Consider the following 25,387-nt stretch of genomic DNA (forward strand, 5'->3'; position numbering starts at 1 on the left):
GGCAAATTACAGTACTGGATTTAAAGGTATTTGCACTGCATGATCCCTAAATAACAATTATAAGCTAAAACTCTGTTATTTAATATTATATATAACCACATCATTTCTGATGGATTAATAAATGTGTAAACATAGTGATTATATCCCAGACATCTGATGTGGTGTTTGATGCTTTAATTTTAAATTGGACAATATTCTTATGTGAATTAATCCCCAGATTTTACTACTCTTTATACATGTTTCAATAATTTCAAAAGATGAATAGTAAAAAGAAATTGTACCCTATTAGGATAGAATTAATCATGAATATTATGAAGAAATATGTTCATTCTGCAAGGATAAGTTGCTATTAGTTACTGGAGACAAATTTCTAATGCACACAGGTCTGTTGGTTTTCTAGCTGACACTAACACCTGTGCAATTAAGGCTTCCTAGAAGGTTACATGGCTTTTTTTTGACAGTCAGGGTTTATTAAATTTTTTCTATCATGCACGCTGCATCTTGGGTTTTGTTTTTATTTTCTTCTAATTCGCAACTTAAAGCTTGCAAGAAAATCAAGTTGAGAATTCATACTTTTCAGTTCTTTTCAGATACTTTTTTGGCCTTTTCACTATACTTAGGCCAAACCAAAGAAAGGATATTCTAAGTGTGTATTTAAATGGTAAGAGTTACTCTACTGAAAGCTGCTGAATTTTCTTTTTAAAAGCATTTTTTTCTTGTAACTTTAGAACTTAATGTGACTTATGATGTTTCATTTTTATCTAGATGCAGTGTTTATCTGAAAACAGGAAGAAGTAATTTTGCCATAGGTCTCAGTTGGAGATGGTAAATTCATAGTTCTTTCTTGTCTAAATGTTATCAAGAGTATATGGGGAAAAAATGAAATTGGCTCAAGTTAACTGATGAAGATGCACTTTTACTCGAAATTACTCAAAACTAATGAAGATTTTTGTGATTATGGAACGTGGTCTAAGATCCACAGATTTTGGGGCTTGCTGTGCTTGATATGAAAATTTCCAAAGACAAGCAGAACACGTTCTTTCTGAAAGACTGGAAACTGAGGATGAAGAATAAGTACTTAAAATACAGACACAGTGTTTCCTGCTTTAACTTTCCCACAGCTGCTTGATTTTATTTATACTTTTATTTAGACTTCAGTTAAAATTTGTATATCTGGATAAAGTATAGATTTGAAGTCTGACAATCACTGAGTTGTCTGAATGTGTTCTCAATAGCAGACCTGGGTGGAATTTGACTGTTTTCCATGCTTTCAAAACATATTGGCAAAGAAGTTTTACATGGCAATCCCTTGTATTCTGTTTTTGTGGAACTTGACAGAAATATGAATTTTGGTGTTCTTCTGAGTGGTATGAATAACTCTGCACATCTCTGGAAAGTAATTTAGCATGAATGAATTCTTTGCCTTGATATTTATGAGTGCAGCTGTAGGCCATAACCTAAAGTCTGGAATAAATTTTCTGTGAAAGTGAAATACAACAAGAGGTTTATGAGCCACAGATCATATAAAGTGTTTGCAAAATTAGAATGATTAAAGGATGATAAAGCACCAGGCTCAGATAAATTGTTCTGTGGTATGTTTGGGGAGCTAGAAAAATCTGTGTCAGATATTTTTGATAACTCACTGAGGTTAATGAATTAACAGAGGTGGCAAAATGTGTTTCTCTTTAAAAGTGTAAGAAAAGATCTATGAAAGATTCCAAACTACAGACCTGAAAAGCATGCAACAGTTAGAAGAATAGTGTGAATGGAGCACATAAGATAGGATTATGAGCCATTTAAAACAATGGCATATAAGGGACATGACTAATTTTCTTTGTTTCTTTTAAAAATATACATTTAGTAAATTTGTGAACAAAGAGGTAGTAGTGGAAATAACTAATGTGGATTTCAGAAACATTTTTATATGTCATTATACAAGAGCATTTCTATGCTGGTGCTAGCAGTGTTTTGGCATAAGAACTGCAGGAAAGGGATTTTGTGTAATAGCTGTAAAGTGGGCCAGGGTTACTAATCAACTCTCATTTTTATATGGAAATACAGGAATGTGGTACCTGAAGTAGAGTAAAAGGTGGCTCCCCAAGAACTTCTGAGCTTGCATATTCAGTCAAAAGTTCCAGTTACACTTTTTTCAGATTTGCTGTAGAGTATGACATGGAGTTTTTAGTTAAACTGAATTTTATTCTTGAATAGGGAATTCTGTATGGCTATGCAGATTGGAGCCTTTGCTACAGCTATATTCATAAATTAAAAGGGTTAAAGTCTCATTCTCTTGCCTTGATTGCTATTGATGCAGCACATTTCTCCATTTGTTTAAACTGTCTCCTTAACCCAAGCAAAATGGTCAGCATAAATCTACCCAAGAACAGATTTCAGAATTCTCATGGGATTTCAATTCATGGATTAATAAATTATGGGTGCCCATTAAATGAGGATATATATTTGAATGGAAGATATGGAAGAATAAAGACCTGGACAGGGATTTCTGTTTATAATATCAGACAGTTCCATAATAGAATATTATCTGTGAGGTTACATTCTCGTAAACCGAGATAATTAATACAAAAGCCCTCCTGACTGGGTATATAAATCTTACTGTGATTAGATTTCTGAAAAGATCTGATTCATGCAAAATAGTCCAAAAAAGTTTAAAAATCCCTAAACATAATTTTAAAATAAGTTATTTTATAATTGAAGTAATACTGTTGTATCTCTACACACAGTATGAGGTACTCATCAGGTTGTATGGATGCATTCCATTGACTGTATCATGGTAGAAGTGCAAATATTTTTATATGTGTTAGTTCTTGTTTCCATGACAGTTGAAATACTGTAGAAAATAATAATAAAAGAGTATATCAGGTAGCATTCCAGTGACTGGAGAGCATGTATCGTCTAGTGATTAGAAAGATCCTGTCTAATCTTGATGACTAGGGAAGAAGTAGGTGGATTGGGAATTCAATGAGGTATGTCAAATCTTATTAGTCTACATAATTTCCCCTTGCTGAATTCTGACAAGGCAGCACTGTTACTGAAACTGAGCAAACATTCATAGTAAATAATAATTCATTTAAAATTTTAAAACTATGTCAGCAAATAATTATTTTCTTTCAAATTCTTTTTTCTTACAAATATGTAGCTTATTACTCAATGTTTAGATGTTGTTGCATAGCAATTATTAGTTAAATAGAAGATAGTGTTTCAGTCTTGTTACATCATTGGGTAAGGATAATTCAAGTTTATAACAATAAAATGAAATAAAACAAATATTTTGTTTTCTGTTGACTTTCCTTAAATAATACGGCAATGAATGATAACACTTAGGGGGAGCATAAACATAGTTTTATTTAAATAATTAAACTTACATCACAAAAATCCATATCTTATTATAATTAATTTTCTTCTTTATTTAAACCTGATCATTTCAGTTTTTTGTGTTCCCTATGATACAAAAAAATTAATTTAATAAATTCTGTCCTTTTTTCAAAGCATTTCCCTACAGTTTATTTCACTTCACATGTATTTGCTTTGAAAGAAGAGACTTTCCTACCATTTCAACATAGTGACACATTAGAATTCAAATTCTATTTCTTGCTTATGCTATATTCATACTGCAATCAAATATGCTGTGGTGGTACATTCTATTTGGCACCTCTTTCTCTCAGCTGAAATTTGTCTCTTGAAATTTAAAAACTCTGTCATTTGACCCCACAGTGATCTGTTATTCATCTATTAACTGACAATCTGTGAATAAACATTATCTGCTCTTAAATCATCTCTCAAGAGGTGGGCAGATTGACATTATGTTTTTGTTACCTGCTGAAGTTTTGTTTCATTTAAGTTTGGGAGTTTCTTGCCTTCACTGGGTACTGAAAGATGTTTGCCAGTGAGGGCATGTAAGAGATCAAGAGCCCAGATGACTGCTCCCAAATGAAGCGGAAACAAATTGATATCAGCAAGCAGCAGAGATAGTAACTAGCTGCAAAACAAGAGGTCATGATCTGAGGTTAAACGGGGTAGTAGCTGAGAGGCAACTCAAACAGCCTGTCTTTATACAAGGAAAAATTCAAATACAGAGCAAAGCAGCAAGAAACTGTAAAATAAACCACTGGAGCCATGAACTGGGGAGAAGAAAACATATTTAATAAATGGAATTATGATTAGAGGAAAGTCTGTGACTTTTTGTTCAGATCAGAGTTAAGGCTCAGAATCATAAGAGGGAATAAAACCAAAATGAACTATCAAAAAATTATTATTGTAATCTAGGTAACTTCTGCTTTTATTCTTAATATTTTGTGTGGTTTGATTTTTAAGAGAATAATTTCTCCTACTCAGTTTAAATTAGTTTTTAGACTGCACTGTATTTCAGACTGAATTTAAACTTTTCCCTGTTTATATGTGCTATAATTTTGATTGTAGGAACAGTCTTCCATCTGCAAAAATCTGTTTTGACAAGAGTTTTTCAGTTTTATTGTAAGGTTCCATGCTCTAGCTGGAAATCTCAAGTATCGTCAAATAGTTTGTGGACAGATAGTGATGCTCAGAAAAAAGAACATAGAAACACAGGAAAATGTTACATGTAGTAGGTGAAATATTAGCTTTTTGCATTTTCTGTTGATTTAATGTTCATGGAAGCATACTTCTGTGCCAAGTGAAGGTGGCTACGATTGATTTTGTAAGGAATTTAGGAACTATTCTAGAAAAGCTGAAATCTTCTCTGGCTTCACAGTACTTGTCAACTAATATTTGTATGAAATAAAGCCTAGGTGGTGTACTGAGATTAGATGGACTTTATCACATTTCCCCAGACAAGTTTTGATATGCGTCGTGTCAATTAATGACCATACAGTTTTCTCAAATATTCTTCAACATTTTACTAGAAACAGAATGATCAGGCAACTAGATGGGTTGAATCATATGTGAATCACATGTGAATCACGTATGAATCAGGTGCAGTTGAAGGAAGGAAAACATGTAAACTGAAATATGTGATACAGCATTACGTTATTGTCATAGAAAGAGTTATGAGAATAGAAGACAAATTAGGTAAGTTTATATTTAATTTTCCTTTTTGATTTTGTGGCAAACTGAAAAAAATGAGCAAGAAAATTCTCATTGTCACTTTGGTTGTATTCATAACAGGATAAATAATGCTATGCACACTACCAGTATTAACATAGCGTTACTACCAGTGCTAACACAATGCTACTGGAGTTCTGGTATAAGGCAGTTGTAAAGCTAATATGTGGCATGTTAACAGATCCATATAGTAGACTGCAAATTTACTCATCTGTCTGGCTTGTGTTTCTTCTTCTGTATGACAGCAGCATATTGAGTACTGAATCAGAGTGAAATACAGGATTTGGTTTTTCCTTCCACTTGAACTATCTTTCTCTCAGGAAAGCAGTAAAAGAGAATAGGCTTTTGTGGTATTTGGAATGTATTTACCTAGATGTAGAGATATAATGTTCAAAAAATCCTTGGACAGCCATTTCCATGAAATGCCAATAAAGTAATTATGCTATTTTAATTACTATTTGTTCTCATCAGAGTCTGAGGATCCAAGTAAGAAATAGGAGAATCTTAATTTCAGCAAATACTAGGGAAAAGGGGTGGAAGAAAACACAACAAATTGGTGTGGATGAAACAAGTAGTGCTAAAAATATTACTAGCTTTCATTTAGAATTATTACATTCAAGTAATTACGTTCATGTAATGGATCTATAGTTAAAAGCTGAGATATAAAAAAAAGGCCTACAAAAAACATTTCCATGTCAAACTATGAAAAGTTTAAGTATCTCTATATTTGTATTAGATTCATCATGTGGAAACAGTAGAGAAAACTCCAGGTAAGAAAACATCAAACCAATTATTAGAAATCCTCATTATCATATTCATTAGTGAAATCAGGGTATTTTATTTGCTCTGTTTAGTTGTTTGCTAAGTTTTTTCCTATTTGTCTGTATATAAAGTTTCATAACGTTTGTATTTAGAATGCATGTTATTACTTTCAATATTACTAAGAAAGATTTTAATCAGGAAGAACTTTTCAAAATATGTTTTTCCATTTGAAAGTTTTAGTTATCCAATCACAGGAAAAAAGAACGTTGAATAATTCAGAGGACCAAGCAAGTGCATGGAATGGTGAATCAATTATATCCAGTGAGAAAAGGGAATCTTCAATATAAACACAAAAATTGAATTGATTAGCAGAATGCATTCGGAAATTTAGATACTTTTTAAAGCATAAAAACTTTGGTATGATTGAAGGTGTTTTGAGAATAATAAAGGACTAAATTTGCAGCAAACATTAGTAAGCATATAATTTTACTTTTTGATGTTTAAGTTTGAGTTGATGGAATTATAAGTCTCATTCATAAAATTTTGTTTTAGAAGAGTTTGATTATGTGAACATGATTGTGGAATGACATTCTGACAGTACTTATTACTCAGGAAAAATGAATTTGCATTGAAGTAAAGACAGTAAGACTGTAAGAGGGTTTCCATGTCTCAGCTTTGGGGTCCAATTAAATATTCACTCCTACTTTCACTGGGGTTTTTTACTTTGCTTTTCTTGTGAATTAATTTTGTTCCTCTGTATTACCGCAGGCCTGAGCCCTAGGGTATATCACCGTGGCCCCCAGCCGTAGGGAAGAGGAGGAGAGAGATCCAGCAGCCAGGAATTGTGCACCAAGATTGATTTATGTAGTTATTTTACCAACTCTTTTATAGACTTTTTTCTCCATAGTCTAATTGGACAAAGGACCAGCCACCCCTTGGGGTGATTGGTTAAAATCCTAATACATCCATTGTCAAAATATTTTTCCACTATACCATAAAAAAGACTATTCAATGTTGCAGGTGGCTTGGTTGTTTACACTCCCTGCAACCTCTTCTGCGTGAGAGAAAAGTCTCTCACAGACTTAGAAACTAGCAAGAAAATCCTTGCTAGCAGCATTTTTGTATCTACACCTCTGAAGTGTCTATATTCATCCATCTCTTCCTTCTTTTAGATGCCTACTCAGTCCTCTGCTTAATCATAGAATCATAGAATCATGTAGGTTGGAAAAGACCTTTACGATCACCTAGTCCAACTGTTGCCTAGTCTACCATTAAACCATGCCCCTAAATGTCAAATCTATGTATCTTTTAAATTCTTCCAGGGGCAGTGACCACCACTGCCCTGGGCAGCCTGTTCCAATGGCTGACCACTGTTTCCATGAGGAATTTTTTCCTAATATCCCATCTAAACGTCCCTTGGTGTCACTTGAAGTCGTTTTCTCATCCTGTTGCTTTTTACTTGGGAAAAGAGACTTACCCCCACATGGCTAAAACTTCCTTACGGGTGGTTGTAGAGAGCAGTAAAGTCCCTGTTGAGCCTCCTTTTCTCTGGGCTAAACAACCCCAGATCCCACAGCCACTCCCCATAGGGCTTGTTTCCAGACCCTTCAGCAGCTCTGTTGCGCTTCTCTGGACACAGTCCAGAAACTAAACATCTTTTTTTGTAGTGAGGGGCCCAAAATCGAGCACAGGATTCAAGGTGTGGCCTCACCGCTGCTGAGTACAGGGGGATAGTCACTGTCCTGGTGCTGTTGGCCATGCCATTGCTGACATGGGCCAGGATGCCATTGGCCTTCTTGGCCACCTGGGCACCTGCTGGCTCATGTTCAGCCACTGTTGACCAGCACCAAGTCCTTTTCCTCCAGGCAGCTTTCCAGCTACTTTTCCCCCAGCCTGCAGCGCTGTATGGTGTAGTTGTTAGTTAAGTGCAGGACCTGACTTGTTGAACTTCATACCGCTGGCATGATGTCATCAGTCCAGCCTGTCCAGATGCAGATCATTCCTACCTTCAAATAGATTAAAACTCCAACCTAACGAATTGACTAAATAAGTGAAACGCCACTGAGAAAGAATATTTGTGAAAACAAACAAACAAACAAGATAATTAATTATAAGAAATTATCTTCATGCCACAATTAGACTCCTTGCACATAGAATTCTCATAAAGGAACAAGTGCAAGATATTCAATTTTTAAAGTTTTTAATCAAGAACTTAATATGGACTTGATATGGTCTGAATGTTTCATGTTTCCATTGTGGTAACAAAACTAATGTAAAAATCCTTCTTGCTTTCTGTCAAGTAGTTATATAGACTACTGAGTATTGATACATGTGGTAATGCTATGCGTAGTTCATGTAAAGAAAGGCTGAGTGAAACATGTTATAAGAAATAAATTTTTAATTTAAGTTTTCACTTTAATGTCTTCATTGATTAAAAAAAAATCTGCATATTTCTGCAAACGAGGATATTAAGCTAAATAAATTAACTATAAGGTGTCTTAGCAAAAAACTTTGTTCATTAATTTGAATGGGTAAAATAAATCTAATGTACATTAACGAATGATGGCTTTATGGCTAATTTTCTAATGTCTGAATTAGAAAGTGAAGCAATCATGAATTGCCTGCTCCTCTGGTGAACAAGATCCACAGTATTTTTACAATTAATTCCTGGCAGGCTTACCCTTCATCATGACCCAGAATGTGTCCTGAAGTCCCAGGATGAAAGCTGAGATGTCTCTGCCCTTGACCCCTAGTCCCCAACACTTCATTTTCAAAAAAGCTGAGTATCATTCAGCAGAGTTGGTGGGAAACATAAGCTTTCCATGTGAGGGAGCTGACAGTGCTGCTGAACCGAACATAACATTCAGCATGAGATCAATAACTCATGGTCTCCTTCTGAATGGGATTGCTTTTCTTTTGTGCATGTAAGGGGAGCCTGGGGCTGAGCTAGTTACTGCCTTGGAGTGATTGAATGCAGAGGAATGAATGAGCAGTAAAGCAGAGCTTGCCCTCCCTCCCCCTTCCCACTCCCCCTTCTCTTTTCCTTTCTTTGCTTTTTCTTGTGTTTCAGGCCCAGTGTCAGCCAAGGAGGAGAGGAACAGGTTCAGCTTGGACTGTAGAAGTGCCCTGGTGTGCCCGTGACTGAGGCAGTGAATGCTGTTAAGTGGAGTGGCTGTGCCCTGGGTGCCTGCCCCACCACAGGGATCCTCCACCACTGCCCTGACCTGCTGCCCTGGGGAGGTCAGCACTCAAAGGCAGCCTGGGAAGACAAGTTAGAGTTGCTAACCTCTCCTCAGGGCACTCTATCAGCATATGACACTGACCTAAACATCTCCTTAACCTAGAAATTAGGATCTTACACTAGGGAGGTAAAATGGTGGCCAGTGGTGAACTTTAAATTCTATAGAGGCTTTTGATGGCTGAGTAGGTGTAACTTATATGACAAAGGAGATACAATAGAAACAAGTATAGTAGGATAGAACTGATGTGTGCTTCCTAGTTTCTCATTTGTTAATGTATGTTCACTTTAATTGACATTGGTTATAAGCATTCAGTGAATGAAAAGAGTCATAAGTACCTATGCTTCTCCTTCCTTTTCAAGGTGCCAAAGTAAATAAGGATACTTCTGGACTTCATACAGGATACTACTGATGAGGGAAGCCACTTCTTTTGGAGAGACCACAGTATTTCTGTAACAGGAATGATAGTGTGTTTCAGTGTCACATATTGAATGCAGAACTTCCATGACCTTCAAATGGGATTTCGCATTTTTCTCAGCTTTATCTGATTTTAATTTGACTAAAACATTGATGAAAAAGAAAAATATATTTTACTACAACATGGATTTTTAATAATTTCTGTCAGCATATTTTATTTTATCACCACTTCAAGTGTTAATTTTTAGCATTGTTTTTCAAATTGTCTATTCTACTATTACCACCTAATTCCACTCTAAACAGATTGACCTCTGCTCTAAAGGGATTGTTTTTCTTCTTCCTTTGCCACTGATTTTCGTAATTCTTCCTCTGCCTAATACAAGTGACAAAGGAAGAGAGTCCTTTGACATCATACATCTTTCCTCAGCAGGCTTTCTTAAGTTTGACTAACTAGTTAGTTAAAAACATTTGACATTGGTCACAGAGTAATGGTGACCTAAGTGCGTTGATTGGTTACTATTGGTTCATACACTTGAAGTTTAAAGTACCAGGACTTTTACAAAAAAATCCCCAACCTTTTGGTAAGGTTATCTGCCAGTTTCAGACAATAATTATTTTATGTTCACAGCCTTGAATTGCTACATTTTTTTAAACTGCAGTATCCTATATACTGATAAGCAGTAAAAGATTTTTGTGTGCTAGTTTTAGAGCAAATTTGGAACAGTGTTAATCTTGATATAGTCTTATTTTTATTAATTTGGACATAAAAGTCTTCCAAAGGTATATCATTAGAAGGAATAAAAAAGAAAGTAAAATACAGTTATATGAATTATAAAGACCACTCAACCAAACTAGCTATATAACACAAGGTTTGAAAATAATTGATTGTCTTTTTTGCCCTCCTTTTCTTCTTTCTGTACAGTAAAGAAGGGTAATACTGAAAATTACCAGAATTAGCAAAGTTATCTTTTTATGAAAAAAAAAAAAAAAGTTACATTTGGAAGAATGCGTGAAATCAGTATATAGATTTTTCAGTGTCTAGAGAAAAGGGCTTTTACAGAATCCCAACCTCAACCTATGTCTTTTATAGGCGAAGGAAAAATACTTTAAGGAAAAAAGTTGAGAATAATTAAAACTATTTTTATGGATACATTATGTTCATAAAATTATCTTAAATAATTACTCCTCTCTCTTCCTTTTTGGTACTAAAGTCTAAACATAGAAACACCCAAACAAACAAGAAAAAATCCACAATTCGCAATGCATTTCATTTTTGCAGTGACCAACATTTAGCTAGTGAAAAATAAGTTCTTAGTAGACTTTCTGCAGAACAGATACAGCATATTTATTTTATTATAACTGAGGGAAGGGCTCACAATTCTTAAGGGAGAAATGAAGAAACCCTCATTAATGAAAAATGTATAGTCAAAAACAGTCTGTAAGAGACAGATGTAAAATTAATTATCCTGGATACCTAGATTCTTCAGCAAAACACACCTGAGGACCTAAAAGACTTAATTTATTTACTTTAGACATTTTCTTTACAGAGCTTTCAAGAATGATCAAATCATTAGCAAGAGCCAATCACAGCTCTTAACCTGAGCAGAATATTGCAGCTGGTGTGTGTCAAGGAGAGCAGAGAGGGAGAAGCTGCTGAAGTGGCCAGGTCACTTAATCTAATGCACATTCACACTGAGGACAGCAGAAGTTACAAATGCGCAATCCAAAATTTGAATAATACTAGGGATTCTAGAAAAAAGATGATGAGAGGACAGAACTCTTTCAAATTAATTTTAGAAAGGACTTCTTACCTAATTTGTTGGTGGTAAAAATATTTAGCAACAGAGCTGGAGTCTGGACTTCAGCACTTCCTTTCAAAACAACAGTGACATCTTCACAGTCTTCATTTTCCTCTTGTGCTTAATCCTCTTTATCATACTGGGGGGGTGGGTGGGGTGTGTGTTGTTTGTTAATTGCTTTGGTTTGTTTACTCATTTTAAGAAAGGAGAAAAAAATAGAAGCCTATTACCGTTAAATGACAATAACAAATCAGGTTTTCATTGCACTTAATCAATCTACTTATCAACAAACCCAGACTAAGCACTTGTACCAAAAAAAAATTAACATAAAATATATAAAGGAAGCAAACAAAACCCCTACAGAATATCAGTGGATAGAATGGCTCCTGAGAAACACAAGAGGTTTGGTTTTCCTTTAATAAAGTTTCACGTGGTTTTTGTTCCTGGTATCTGATCCCAGTATTCTGGGAAGGGAAACTTTATTAAAAAGGTATGATTTTGGAAAATCCACTAAAACATATTCAAATCAATGTTTCCCTTGCAGAAAAAAAACCAAAAAACCCCGGGGAGAGAATTAACAGGAATTACTGTCTGTGTTGGTCTGCTACTCGTTTTGTATGCTTGACTGCCTGTCAGTGGGCAGAAATCAATGGTTCGCTTTTCACACAGAGAAGAGAAGGAAATGGGAGTCAAATTTTTTCTTATGGGTAGTTTCAGTATAGATTAAGTATTGTACATGTGTGTCTCTAGTGTATCCCCTAAATATGCAATTTGCCAAAACATTTCAAAAATATGCATTTATGCATGTATTTGCAGTTGATTAATTTATGCAACATTTCTCTTTCTGAATTTGCTGTAAAAGTTATTGTTGGTTATAACAAATATTATAGCTTATATTATAACAAATATATTATAGCTTGTATCAAACAACTATTAGGGCTAAGAAAAAGTAATTTATGCTTTATATTTAATACTCTATTTTTTTCCCAAAAGTTATGTTGACTATATCTAAAACCAAGACAGTTTGTATTCCCTTGCCTAGAATGCCTTTTTTTCGATCCCAAAATACAGGGTATAACAGATATGAAGAAATGCTACCTGTCCAGTAAAAGAAATGACCCAAAGGAGAGTTCATCGAACATAGTCATTGTGTCATGCAGCAGTAACTTGTTGCATTCGTTGAAAATATAACTTTAGTAAAGACTGTTTAAAAGTCATTCTATACTTCAAACAGAGGAACTAAATGGGGAACTTCTCAAACTGCTAAAATGAAAAATTAAATTCTTTTTGAAGATGCAGTAATTTTTGGCACTAAGTTAGGTAGCTTTTTTAATGTTATTTTCCCATGAATTTTGCATTAAATAATCAGGTGACCACATAGTTAGGCTGTGTTAACTATTCTTTCTCTTTCATTCATGAGAACCCTGATTTTAAATAGGTGTTCATCTTAAGGTCAAGGGTGCAAAATCTGTTTTGATTGGACACTTATTTGTCTGTCAGTGTTTGCGATGTGGACAGCTGCATTTCCCACGATGGTGTGTTCATTGCAGTATGGTCACAGCATCTGAATTATGCTATTGGTTCCCAGCCATTTTTCAGTATGGTATATATTTTGAGGAAAATTATCTGTGTTTAACTACTGTTTAGCACACTCTACTCTGTATCCTTTACATTATATCGGATGTCAGGGAAACTTTTTTTGCAAAATGAACCCTTGCATGACTGGTGAGGATGACTGCAATCTTCAGCAAAGTCTGTTGAAATATGTACTTTGGGCTGAGGTTATAACCTTAACCATTATGTAAGACAACATATTATTTTGCTGAAGTTTATTGTTCTGATGTCCCTTAGCCCATAAGAGAAAAGAGTGCTTTGATGGTAGCACTGAGGAATGGAACCCTGAGAAAAATGTCCCTCAGTTTTATTTTAGGGCTGAAGTGAGAGATGTGGATGGCAGGTGTAGTGAGATAACTTCAAGCCCTATTCAATTATATGCTTCTGAAACTTCAATCATTTCAGCAATGTATTAATGTCAAAAATCATAATTAAACTTCAAGCTGTGTTTTCTTTCTTATATCTTAATCTAGAGTTTTATCCACACAGGAGTTTGAAATGCAATTGCCACACTCATATTTAAAATTTTCTTCCTACTTGCATTTTGGTCTACAGCACTTATTTAACATCACTCTCTTTATTAAGGTTATTGCTAAGAAATGAGCACTTTTTTTTTTTGAAAACTATGCAAAGCTTTTTCACTGTAGTTTTCACTAATTATAATTAGAAAGAATTTGGGGAGCATGGAGCATAGCCTGTAACTTAAAAAACATAATAAATTATAATTACCCTCCTGATACAATTTCTTGATCTACTCTACTGAAATTTATGCAAGAACTAACTGCTTAAATTGCACTTCTGGTTTACACAGATGCAGTGGAAGCAGTTTTAGTTATTTTTAACACACTTAACACACACGTTTTGTCTTTACATGTACATGTAAAAGTAGTCTCTCTAAATCCCAATGAAATCAATTCTGAATCTAAAGTGAGTAAATCCATGAAAAAAAAAAAAGAATAAAAAGGAAGTCATGATTAATAAATGATAAACAGAAGCCAAATTTGCCTTGAGTATGATGTTTTTTCCATCTTCTGCTAGTCACCAGTGCTGTGACTGCTAATTTTCCTGCGGATTTTCCTTTTCCTGCAAATTTTCCATTCCCTGCAAACTTCCTCTAAACTAATATTTATCCAATATTGCAATCCTTAATAATAATGATCCCTAGTTTTTATTTGGTGTTATGTATCTATTTAGAAGTGGAAGTTATTCTGCTAAATATATTAAACTCTTCTCCAATGTAGCACAGGTGTAAGAAAGAATATAAAAACTAAACCAAAACAAGTGAGTAGTATGGCCCTGAGCAGGAAGAGTCCGTGTCTCTTTTGGAAAATATACATGGATGTATTTACAAAGACCTAACTAGTTAGTTGTCTTTTTCTTTCTGGTTTGGGTTGTTTGATTGTTTTTAGAGTCACATTTATGTTATTACTTTTACTTTTTCAAATATGCCATTCTTCTTTTTTCTGTTTACTATTATTAAAAATTTATCTGCATCTTAATTTAATTATAAGAGTCATGATTACACAATTCTCACAAGTTCTCACACAACTGAAATTCAAAAACTTCAAATTAGAAAAATGTAGTATATTTTCTGTTTCCAGATTTAGTTAACTTTATATGCAGGCTAGTGGATTTTATGTAAATATACAGCATTTTTGCCTTTTATTTTTTCCAACCAGAAATTTGAGGAATTGATCAGTTCTGTGTTTATATCAGAAAATTGTAGAATCACAGAATGATTTGGGTTGGAAGGGACCTTAAAGATCACCTAGTTCCAACTGCCCTGCTGTATGCAGGGGCACCTTCCACTAGACCAGGTTTCTCAGAGCTGCATCCAACCTGGCCTTGAACACTTCCAGGGATAGGGCATCCACAACTCTGGACAACCTGTTCCCATGCCTCACCACCCTTACGAAGACATTCACCACACACTTTTATCCTGCATTCCATCTCCTACAGAATGTAAAAAAGCAATTTAAACTTTTAGTTGTGCAGGACGTAAATCTTATCCAATAGGGTAGTTTTCTTCTCTCTTCGTTTATTTTCATTGCTGCTTCATTGCCTTTAAATGGGTTAAAAAGACACTGTCATTAAATTTCATATGATATTTTTGCCCTATCATGTGATCCAGACTAGCATAGAAAATAATATCTACCCAATTCTTATGGCTGGAATTACTCCAGGTTTCTTGAAATGTGAAATGATTTACCAACCAAGAATGATTGTCTCCAGAATTTTGTCAGGTAAATCATTCCCCAGGCTCTTTGGTTCTTCACTATAAGCTAATCCTGTTTAGAAATAGTTGAAGTCTTAGTCTGATTTATGTAACATTATTGGTGGTGTATGCCAGTTTCTCTTCACATTTTACATACCCATCTTTGGCAAAATTGAGTGTTTGCAAAAATGTATTTGACAAAATCAGTTACGGTAAACATCATGATCTGACAAAGAGCTGGCCGACTTTGAAAGGTTTAAAGCCTCCAGATAGATACAAATAAGATAAGAAAAAGCAGACACATGTTAAATCATCCAACAGCAAAGGGGATACTTTATGGAAATGAACTCACAAGATAATAATTTGAATTTGACAAGGTGATAATTAAAGTCCCTAGATAGACTCTTTCCACATCTGTATGCCTTTCAGTGAAGTTGGTTAGCATATTAACTACTGTTGGAGAATGCTAAAAAATATTCATGGGATGTTAAGCTGCATATTGTTATTCATTTCAATTTGTATAATAAATGTAACAGAATGCAATGCATACAGCATTACACAAGAGGTACTAATCTCTATTATAGACTTATTTTAAAGAACTCTGATACTATACTAGGCTCTCAGATGCCTGTTCTATCCAGAGAAATTCAAAAGATTTAATATTAATTAGTCTTTCTGGCAAGAACAACAAGGTGATAAATTTCTTTTGAATGTGAAATATTGAGGCCAAGGCTTTTTTCAGTGCAGTAGCTGGAGCTATTTTATATTGTACTTTCTGAATAATGACTATCAATAGGTACTTTTACTGGAAATACTTTAATAGCAACTGGCTTCATGGAAAAGCTTTGAAGCTTACATCTGTAATAAAAGGTTTGTTGTTAACTGGTGATAGCTTTTTGGACCAACTTTAAACAAATAGCCCCAAAAAACTATTGGTGGATTGTTGAAAAGCCAGTACTCTCCCCCATGGATTTACTGCATCAATGGGAAAGCATTCATATACTTCTATAAAAGACATAACTTATTTTCAGAAAAAAAAAGAAAAAAAAAAGACAGAAGGCAATTTTAAATGTAAACACTACACATTATTCCCTAGCAGATTCAGTTGTCATTTACATTCTACCTTGCATCAAAAGCACATTTTTAAAGTAAGACTTCTACTTTTCCACACTTATGTAGAGTTATGTAATGGAGTGGTCTCAGGTGATGGAATTGGACTCACTGCAGGTGAAACAGTGGAGGAATACATGTTGGGAAGCTCACCTAGGACTTTCCATCTGCAGATGGGCATTTGGACTCTTGGAGAGAGATGAGGACTGATCTGAAGTAAAAACACTTCATATTATCTCTCTGTGGTCATCAGGTCCTTGGCACCAGCTGGTCTGATTTGCAAATCCATTCTAATGGTCTACAGTAATTGTTTCTGCAGGTGCAGCCTCCATGTGATAGATAAAAGTGGAGTGCATGCACATTAAAAAGTGGGAGCCTTCAGGTCCAGGGAATGACTGGCAGCACCAGCTGGAGAGAGATGGAAACTTTGCCACTTAAAGTAAAGATTTAGTGTGAAGAGCTCAAAACACTGAGAGAGCGAAGGATTATCAAGTCTGCAGTAGGAGTGATTGTCGTCTCTGAGTCACTGGAGTGAAAGACATAAAAAACACTGTGATATGAAAGTGCTGTAAAAGCCTATATGACCAAAAGGGATGTGTTTAATGTTCTTTTATTTTTCCTTTTTTTAATATTCTATGTCCCTCCAAGAAGGAGAATTTTGCGTTGACTTAGCTTTTCTTGTAAGTTGATGTTAGTCTGTCATCTTTTACAGTAGCAACATAATTATCATATAGCCAAGAATTTATGAATCATTTTGCAATGCTACATGTTTTCGTTAGTGTTTAATGCTGTAACTTAACACATGGTATTCATATTCTGTGGGGTGATTTCCATGCATCATGATTTTCTCATTTAACTGTGCCAAAACTTATTTACAACTTGGAATATTTCTTCCTGACATTTTTATTCTTCTTTTCCAGTCTTCATATCATTACATCACTATCTGCAGAGATCATGAATGTCACAATTAGAAAAAAGGCCAATATTTTTTGCAACTTGATAGATTTTTCTACATCTCTCTTTTGAATTTTGCTCCAAATATTTCATTTAAAATAAAACAATGCAAAACATCAACTTCTGTAGCATCTAAGGCAGTAGTTTTTGAAATGACATTTTAACTTGGTTTTGTTACAGTTTCCAAAAACATAAAACACATGCAATACTTCTTGATCTTGACAGATTTAATTTCATGCAGTTTAAGAGCGTGGTTTTAAAATCTCCATGACTGAGAAAACATCGATCTGATAATAGCTTTTTTTCCCTGGTTAGCTGCAACACAATTGTCCCTGCAGGGGGCTATAAAGATGAAGGTTTCAAAGGGCTAAAATTCACAGGAAATAACTATTGTCTATTACATTAACATCACAAAAAATGCATTCATACATGTATTCATGTGTTCATATTTTTAAGGGAAATATATGTATATCCAGTTTAGTTGCCACCAGTAAAGTAACTTCAGTATTTTTTGTTCAAAAATTCAGTATTAAGTTAATATACATACCCCTTTTAACATTGAATTTCTTTGGTCTCAGTTATGAAAATGTGAAAAAGGAGAATAAGGTCTCCTGCTTGATCTCAATTCAGTAATCACCACTCTACTTCCTAATTCCTGAGCTATATTATGCATTTCATTTCTATCTGCTTTTGATGTAGCTGTGAACATCTGAATTAAGACTCTAATTCAGAGTCCCACTTTGTTACAGAACATATGTTTGCTTTTTTATATGTACAATGTTTCTTTTGAATATTTGAAGGGAGGGGATGCCATATCCTGGTTTTAAACCATGTTATTATCATACAATACTTAATACAAAGACACAATAATTGGGGGAAAAAATCTCTATTAATTAAAGCAAACATATTTGTTTTAAATTCAGAAAAATATAACTAGTTTTCAGAGAATTTTGCTTTCTGAGTTTTATGTTATCATTAAGAGAGAAAATGCTTTTTGCAAATACTCCAAAGTAGAGAATTTAATTTCTTGATGTTGAAAATTACTGAAACAAAGTCTCTACAACAGTAACCAGAAAGGTAGGTCACAGAGGGGAATAGAAATAAATAAAAAATTAGTAAATAAATATACACAGTAGTATATTTTAAATGTAGATACCATCCAGAATATCATCTGGTGCAGTGTGACAAATTTGTCTTTTCTAGTTTTGCTGTTGTTGCTACTGTGTTAATGAGAGAGCTCCCACTAAAATTGCTAAACTTAACACTTTTGTTTACATTATTTCAAAACTTATTCAACACTGATGAGTGAGAGGTACCATTCAAATTTAAGTACTTTGCAAAATATTGACCTTTTCAAGGAAGGAGAAGCCAATAGAATAGAAATCTAGTAGTTATGACACAAAAAATTTTAGTAAAATAGAAAAAAGTTTTAAAGGAAGAGAAAAGCAACTTGAAAATATCTTTATAGTAAGTACCTTTAGGCCACACACTTTCAAACAGACTCTGTTTAGGAACTTCTTGATTCATCTGGCATTTTGGATGTTTCTCAATATATGTTCTTGGCTTTGTATTTTTTTGGGGCACAGTAACTAGTTAATGTGGCCTTAAAATGACAGTGGTAAAAATAGTCTGGAACCTCTTAACATTGTGTCTAGCAACCAGGAAGTCTTGTTTATTAGTTTTGAGAAACCTTAAATGCATATAAATTACACTTAATGGTGGGAAAAATGATAAGACCCAGGCCTACCAGCAAAGGCTAGTCTGAGTTGTTTTAGTAGCTATTAATTACTGTATACTTCAATTTGATCTCACAAATAAGTGAAAGTGACTAATATTTTCCTTAATCTGAACCTCAGCTTGTAATGTTTGTAGTGCTGTCTGTGGGACACATTTAGATTAATGGGTTCAACAGTAAAGGTCAATAATAAGCCTGAGGGTCCACTGAAAATCCTGACAGTAACATTTGCCAGGTGTGACTTCTGGACATGGCCTACTATCACTAACTGACCAATAACTCACAGATAACAGGAACAGTAAGCCTTTCACCACAAAACCTAGCTTATTTGATAAGAAAATTGACATTTCAGTCCTTTCAGACGGTGCTCAGTGATTTCTGGGCATGTCTTGAAATGTATGGGACTGCTCTTAGTTATATAGAGATCCATATTAATGTTTGTGTGAATGTGTGTGCTTGTGTATGTGTGTCTGTCTGTCTCCCCATTTTTTGTCCCCAGCATGACATGTCGCTAAGTCTCAGTGGGACTATTGTTGCTCTGAAGCATCCGTTCAGCAGGAGTGAAACAGCTTGCATCTACCCTTGGGGGGTTTGACTGAAAACAAGGAGAGAAAAAAAGAAGCTTGACTTCACATCCAATGGTATTCTTAGGAAGAGAAAAATAGGTGTTTATGAAATGGTGTGGGGGAAAAAGCAAAAACTGGGGATTTTTGGAGAGTAGAAGTTGAAACAGTATGAGTTCATTGTGTATCAGGAAACATTTCCTGTACAAAAAAAGAAACAATTCTATGTTCTTTATTTATCTTTTTTCCCCCTGAAAATTTAAACTCATACTTTTTCTCATTCTTCTGACTTACTTCCCCATCGTTCATCTGTTACACAGACTTACTTAAAGTACTGGCTTTGCGTGGAGAGTGGTGGCCCTTCAGATTGCCCTGAGGGAATATAAAGAAACCAGCTGAGTACAGTAATAGCATACAGAGCACTTCGGGTTTCTCTGAACATATTAGGACTTTAGGATGCAGAATTCAGAAAAAGGGGACTGTTGGTGAGAAAAGCAGTTGGATGTAGTCAGCTTGAGATTCAAAGATAAATCATTCAAGAGCAAGGTCGTTATAGCCATGCTGTGAATTTGGGTCCTCCCAGCCCCTTACTTGCCACCATGCAGGTTTTAAGAGAGATTAGAAGTTTATAACAGGATGAGGAAAGAAAAAGACACCCTATTCAGGGCAGCTCTGTGCAAGCCCAGCTTGTCTTTTCCTTCCCAGTTGTAAGCTTTCAACCCTGATGTCTGCCTTCCCCTGTCTCCTGTCAGTGACTGAGCACTTTCAGCCGCATCCAGGAATTCACTCATTTCTAATGATGAAAATGTTGACTTTCTTCAGTAATCACCGAGACAGGCTCAGCTGCCTGCTTCTGCATTCATGTGAATATTAACTCACCTGGAAAGCTTTTCTCTGGAGTTGGATGTGGGTTGTAATTAAAGAGTGTGTTAAGAATGAGCTAGCATTGTATCTACAATGCTGAAGGTAGTCATAAGGAATATGTACACAGAAAAAGAAAATAGATGAGCTAATAAGCTGGTAGCAAACGATCCACTTCAAAGCACTATCTAAGTTACGACAGCCACAGGCAAAAAGTAGTGGGAGAGGGCTGTAAATCAGGGCCCTGCTTTGTAAAACACACTTCAGCCTGAGGGCCTATGGAAAGAGTCTAGTCCAGGGACTGCAGCCAGGGAAATAAGGCTGCATTGGTTTCTGAAAATAGGATAGAGCAAGCCTATTTCAGCTGAGGTAAAGAACAGTGCTGCAAATGTCAATAAACATGATCCACTGACAAATACTTGCTAAATAATTAATTTGCATCCCAAATGCTCAAGTTTAAAAACTTACACTGGATGTGCCAGCATTAAGTGACCTTAAAGAAAGAAGAAATTGCAAGCCTCTCTCTGAATGGTTAGATTTCCCTCAGAGGGTTCTGGAAAGTGCCCTAAGTTGATGAAAATCAAGCCTTAAAATACAGATAAAGAATCTCAGCAACTGAGTTTTACAGCACACAGCAAAAATAAATAATTGACTATTAGGGAGTTTGAAATTTTTTTCGTCATATAGTTTCTACTGACAGTTCTGATTTACCAAACCTTTTTTCATTATTTCTATCAATTCTGAACATTAGGAAGATAAGCTTGGAAAATTGTCAGAATGTTTTATTTTGACATTCTTATTGAAAATATTATGTTTTATAGTTCAAAATTATTTTGTTTAGCTATTAAACTAATTATAGCTGTAAAATGTTGGTATTTATTGAGTTTTACTTTTTAGGCTTTTGGGTTTTTTTCTAAGTCTTTAAATGTTTTGTCTGAAGTCTGGTTTGAGAAGGTTCTCACTATATTAAGCATAATCAGGGTCATGTGTTAAAAATGATCCATGTCATTCTCCAAGCCATCATAGCTCTCATCTCTGTCAATATTTGTTTATAATACCTGAGTAAGACCAGGTACCATGTCAAAAAAATAACTCGAGTTATAGTTATTATAGTAGTAGATCAGAGCTTCTTTTTCACTTCATTCATGTAAGTGTTATGGAAAGAGCTGTCAAAGTATTGCTTAGGTAAAGCAATATCATATCTGATTCCTTCTGATGCAAAATATGCAAGCCTTCAAACACATTCACGAGCACTCACCCATCTCAACAATAATAGACTAGCTGCGCAAAAACTGTGTAAATATAATTGGATTTTTTGGTTCAGATCCCAAGGCTTCATTCAATTTTGTTCAGTTGTTATTGAAACAAGCTCCTATTGAATGAAAAAAACATTTTATCTTAGTTAAAACTTAACTGGGACCTCTGAATTTGACCTGCTTATATTGCTGTATGTGAAGTATTTAATGCAGTGCATGAGGAATTTTTTGTGATAGTCAATGCTGACAAAAGTGCCATGAGACCAAAAATAGTCTGATCAAAACCTGATCACAGTTATCAGTGTCTGAAAAAAATACCTATTGACTCTTTTTTTTTCAAAGTACCTCTATTTTCTTCCCAAAATACAGTTGTTTCTTGTGATTGAGAAGTTTGCTAGCTTTTAAGCTCATTCACATCCATTAGTTCTGCCTTTTCCCCTCCCTGTTGAAAATTAGGAGCTGTCAGACTGAAATGTTCTTGACAGACACAAATAACGTCCCCAGGGGTAGCAAAAACCATTCTGAATCAGTGAGAAAGAGATTTTAATGCATTGCTTTGCTGACACTGGTCAGTCCACTTACTTTACAGAAACTGTTGACATAGAGGGCAATTATACAAGTACTGGTTTTTAATGTCTTCCTAAAAATGTTTCTTTTTTTTTAGGCAAAACTATAAATTTGAGATATTTTGAATAAAATTAATGGTGCAACAGTGAAATCTATATGTTGATCCTTTACAGATCCTTCACAGAATATTTTAGGTGTTGTCTGTTTTCAGGTCTGATCCAAAGCCCATTAAGGTTAGCAACACTAATTTTTTTTTTTTTTTTTTTACTTTAATGATCTTTGGGTATGTGAGCAACTGTCACTCATGTGCTATTTAAACGTGCAGCATGCCTGATCCCATGTTACAGAACCAAGGGCAGTTCTGGCTCTGCTGAAGCTGATGGGAGTTGTGAAGCCTTCCAAACCAGGATTTCCAACTTCATCTCTGGGGTATAAGAGCAGAGCTTTGGAGGAAAAAAATCTAAAGTACCAACAGAATTACTGTTTATTTGACTGTCTATGTGTGGTTAACCCCAAACTAATATTCTATATCCATATGTCTTCTACATAAAATGAACAACTTACTCTCATGTAGGAGTATGCATAGTTCATTTAGTAAACAGTTGCATCTTTTTTATTAGACATAGTGACCCATTAAAAAATTATTTCCTTTAGAATTTCAGTTTTTTTTTTTTTTCAATGCTAGCATATGTATTTCTCCCATTGTGAGAACATTGTAGTGGGAGAAATCACAAAACAAAGTGTGAAAATACTAATGATAAATAATTATTGTGATGAAGAACAGTTTTCTGTTTTCTATTTTCTCTTTAATATGTTGATTTAGTACATTGACTGATCATAATGAAGAAGTCCCTAGGCATAAGAAGTTTGAGAACAGTGACAAGTGTGCCCATTACCTTATTCAATCTGCCAATATCCTTTATTCCTGCCCCATCCCCTGCCCACCCTGGTGTCTGAGTTGCAGTCTGAAAGGCTAGCTGCTTGTTTAACAAGTTTTCTAGGCTCAGCTGCTTTGTCTCAACCATAGCTTGCAGGAACTGGTGGCTGAAGAGGTGTAGGCTGCTGGCCAAAAGGGTTTCAAGATACTGTTGTGCCATGGATGATCTCTAGTGCTAATTGGGCCGCTGCTTTCTGATGCCATATGAGATGGTTACCTACACCACAGGAGACAGCAGACCTGACTGGAATAAATATGTGAAAAATTAGGGGACATTAAATGCTATAGGAATTGTTGTTCATTGTAAATTGGTTGATGGATAATAAATACTGTGGTGGAAACAATCACTCAGGTACCTTACAGATATATAGAAGATAAAAATATGTGCCAAGGGCCGACTTCTGTGTGAAGAAAACTAATGCTTAAGACTCCACTCTAGATGAGAAAGGGCTAGTCTGACTTCTTTCATGCATTTTTGGGAACTGAATTTTAAAGGCACGTGGCTGTGATCTATAAGTACTTGACATAGACAAACTGCTATCATCTTTATTAATACTGTTGCTGTCTTCGCTGCAGTCATCACTGTAATTGTCATTATTTTATAAAATGAAATTGCTGTTTTCTGGCAACTGGATTGCCAAGACTAGGTCCAAGAGGATGAATGTGATCACATTTTTGTTCTTCAGTATGTGTGGTAGAGGAGAAAGGGAAAAAATGTATTATTGGATAGGCTATGTTTTCTGAAGTATCCTCTCACAGTTTTATACCTTTCAGAAGGAAGATTTCAGAGCAGGTGGATTTCAGGTCATTTGCAGGATGGGAAGTTCTGTAATATGTTTTGATGTAAAAAATTAATGTGAAAAACGCACAAGGTTTAAACAGTATCTGAAAAATTATAAAGATCAATCATTTAATGGTGAAACCTCCAATAAATATGGTGGTAATAATCACAGGGTATTTAAAAAAATATTATCTGAAACCTAATGTTCATATATTTTTAGGAACTTTAATATAAAATATTACTTAACATTTTACACTAATTTTTATTGTTATTTCCCTATATTTCTCACATGAAGTGGAGCCTTATTGTAAGATTATAGTTGTCTTTCCTGACACTCTGCTGGAGATTTTCTCATCAATGCCTGCTTTTTTGGTCTATTTTTATTGTTAAACAAGAAGATTAGCAAAGGGTCAGGAAAGTAAAAATATTTCCTGACATATTTATTAGGTATTAACTATCTTGGGCAGTGATTAAATAACACTGAACATTATATTTCTTACAAAATCCTTACTCTTTGATTAAGTTCTAGGAGTAGAGTTGGGGTGTAGAGAGGCACCTTAGTAGGGTAGTTACACATGATGTCGTTTTCCTTATCCATCTCTTTCATTGGCTGCCCAGGGCCAAAATTTGTTTTGCATCTCTGAGCAAGGAAAAGCTACATTAGTAAAGTTTGAAAACCTTTTCCCAGTGAGAGATCGTAAAGAGAATTTAAACATGGCCATCAGAATCAAGGGCATCCTGTTATCTGTGATAGGGTCCCAGGATAATGCCTTGCAATCCTTCCACCCTGACAGAGCCCCGATGCTCAGAATAACAGGCAATCACACACAGAAAGAGGAGAAGAAATAGAGTGACCGACTCACATAATAATGTTTCTAGTCTGCTTTGTAAGGTGACTGCTTTGATGGTATCAAATTTCTGCACATGTTCCTCTGGAAAGTGAAGGAAGTCTGGAAAGAAGACACAAAAGTGAATGACACTGCCTAGACCTTGCCAGACTCCTTGTGACTACTGCAGGACACCCCTACATCTCTCAGAGTACTTGATGCCGTGTAATATGTCTGTGTCTGCTGTGTTTACCTTAAAAAGTATTGAATTTTTTTTTTTTTTTGCTTTTACAGAAAACTGGGATTAACCTAATGTTGCGGTTAAAAGAAGACACAGAATATAATTCTGAACTATCTGGTTAGAAATAAAAATAAAGGTGGAAATATTCTTATTCATAATGTCTGTGTTGCTACTTCCCCATCTTCATTCACTTTCTTACTGCTGCATATTTGTTCATAATTGCCTCTGACCAACAACTTCTTTCCTTAGTGAAAGAGTTAGGATGGTTATCACATGGACAAATACACTGTGACAAAACTGCCAAATAAAAAAAAATATAAAGCACAACTAAGAGCAGAGAATGGTGAATAAGCAAGCAGAATGAATCATAAAATTGTCATCACAGTGTCTTGATTCAGCCAAAGAGCCAGAG

At 35.0% G+C, this 25,387-nt stretch overlaps 1 long non-coding RNA gene across 1 annotated transcript in view; it reads left to right on the top strand.

Annotated features, from left to right (window-relative positions):
* Positions 1-25,110, top strand: part of LOC138118411 (uncharacterized) — a 74,709-nt gene extending 49,599 nt beyond the window's left edge. The window contains exon 3 of the long non-coding RNA XR_011155119.1: positions 25,029-25,110. This is a non-coding gene — a long non-coding RNA (uncharacterized lncRNA). The remainder of the gene's footprint in view (positions 1-25,028) is intronic.
* Positions 25,111-25,387: the final 277 nt, after the last annotated feature.

Source organism: Aphelocoma coerulescens, chromosome 1 (assembly GCF_041296385.1).
Source record: "Aphelocoma coerulescens isolate FSJ_1873_10779 chromosome 1, UR_Acoe_1.0, whole genome shotgun sequence".
Classification (NCBI taxonomy): domain Eukaryota; kingdom Metazoa; phylum Chordata; class Aves; order Passeriformes; family Corvidae; genus Aphelocoma; species Aphelocoma coerulescens.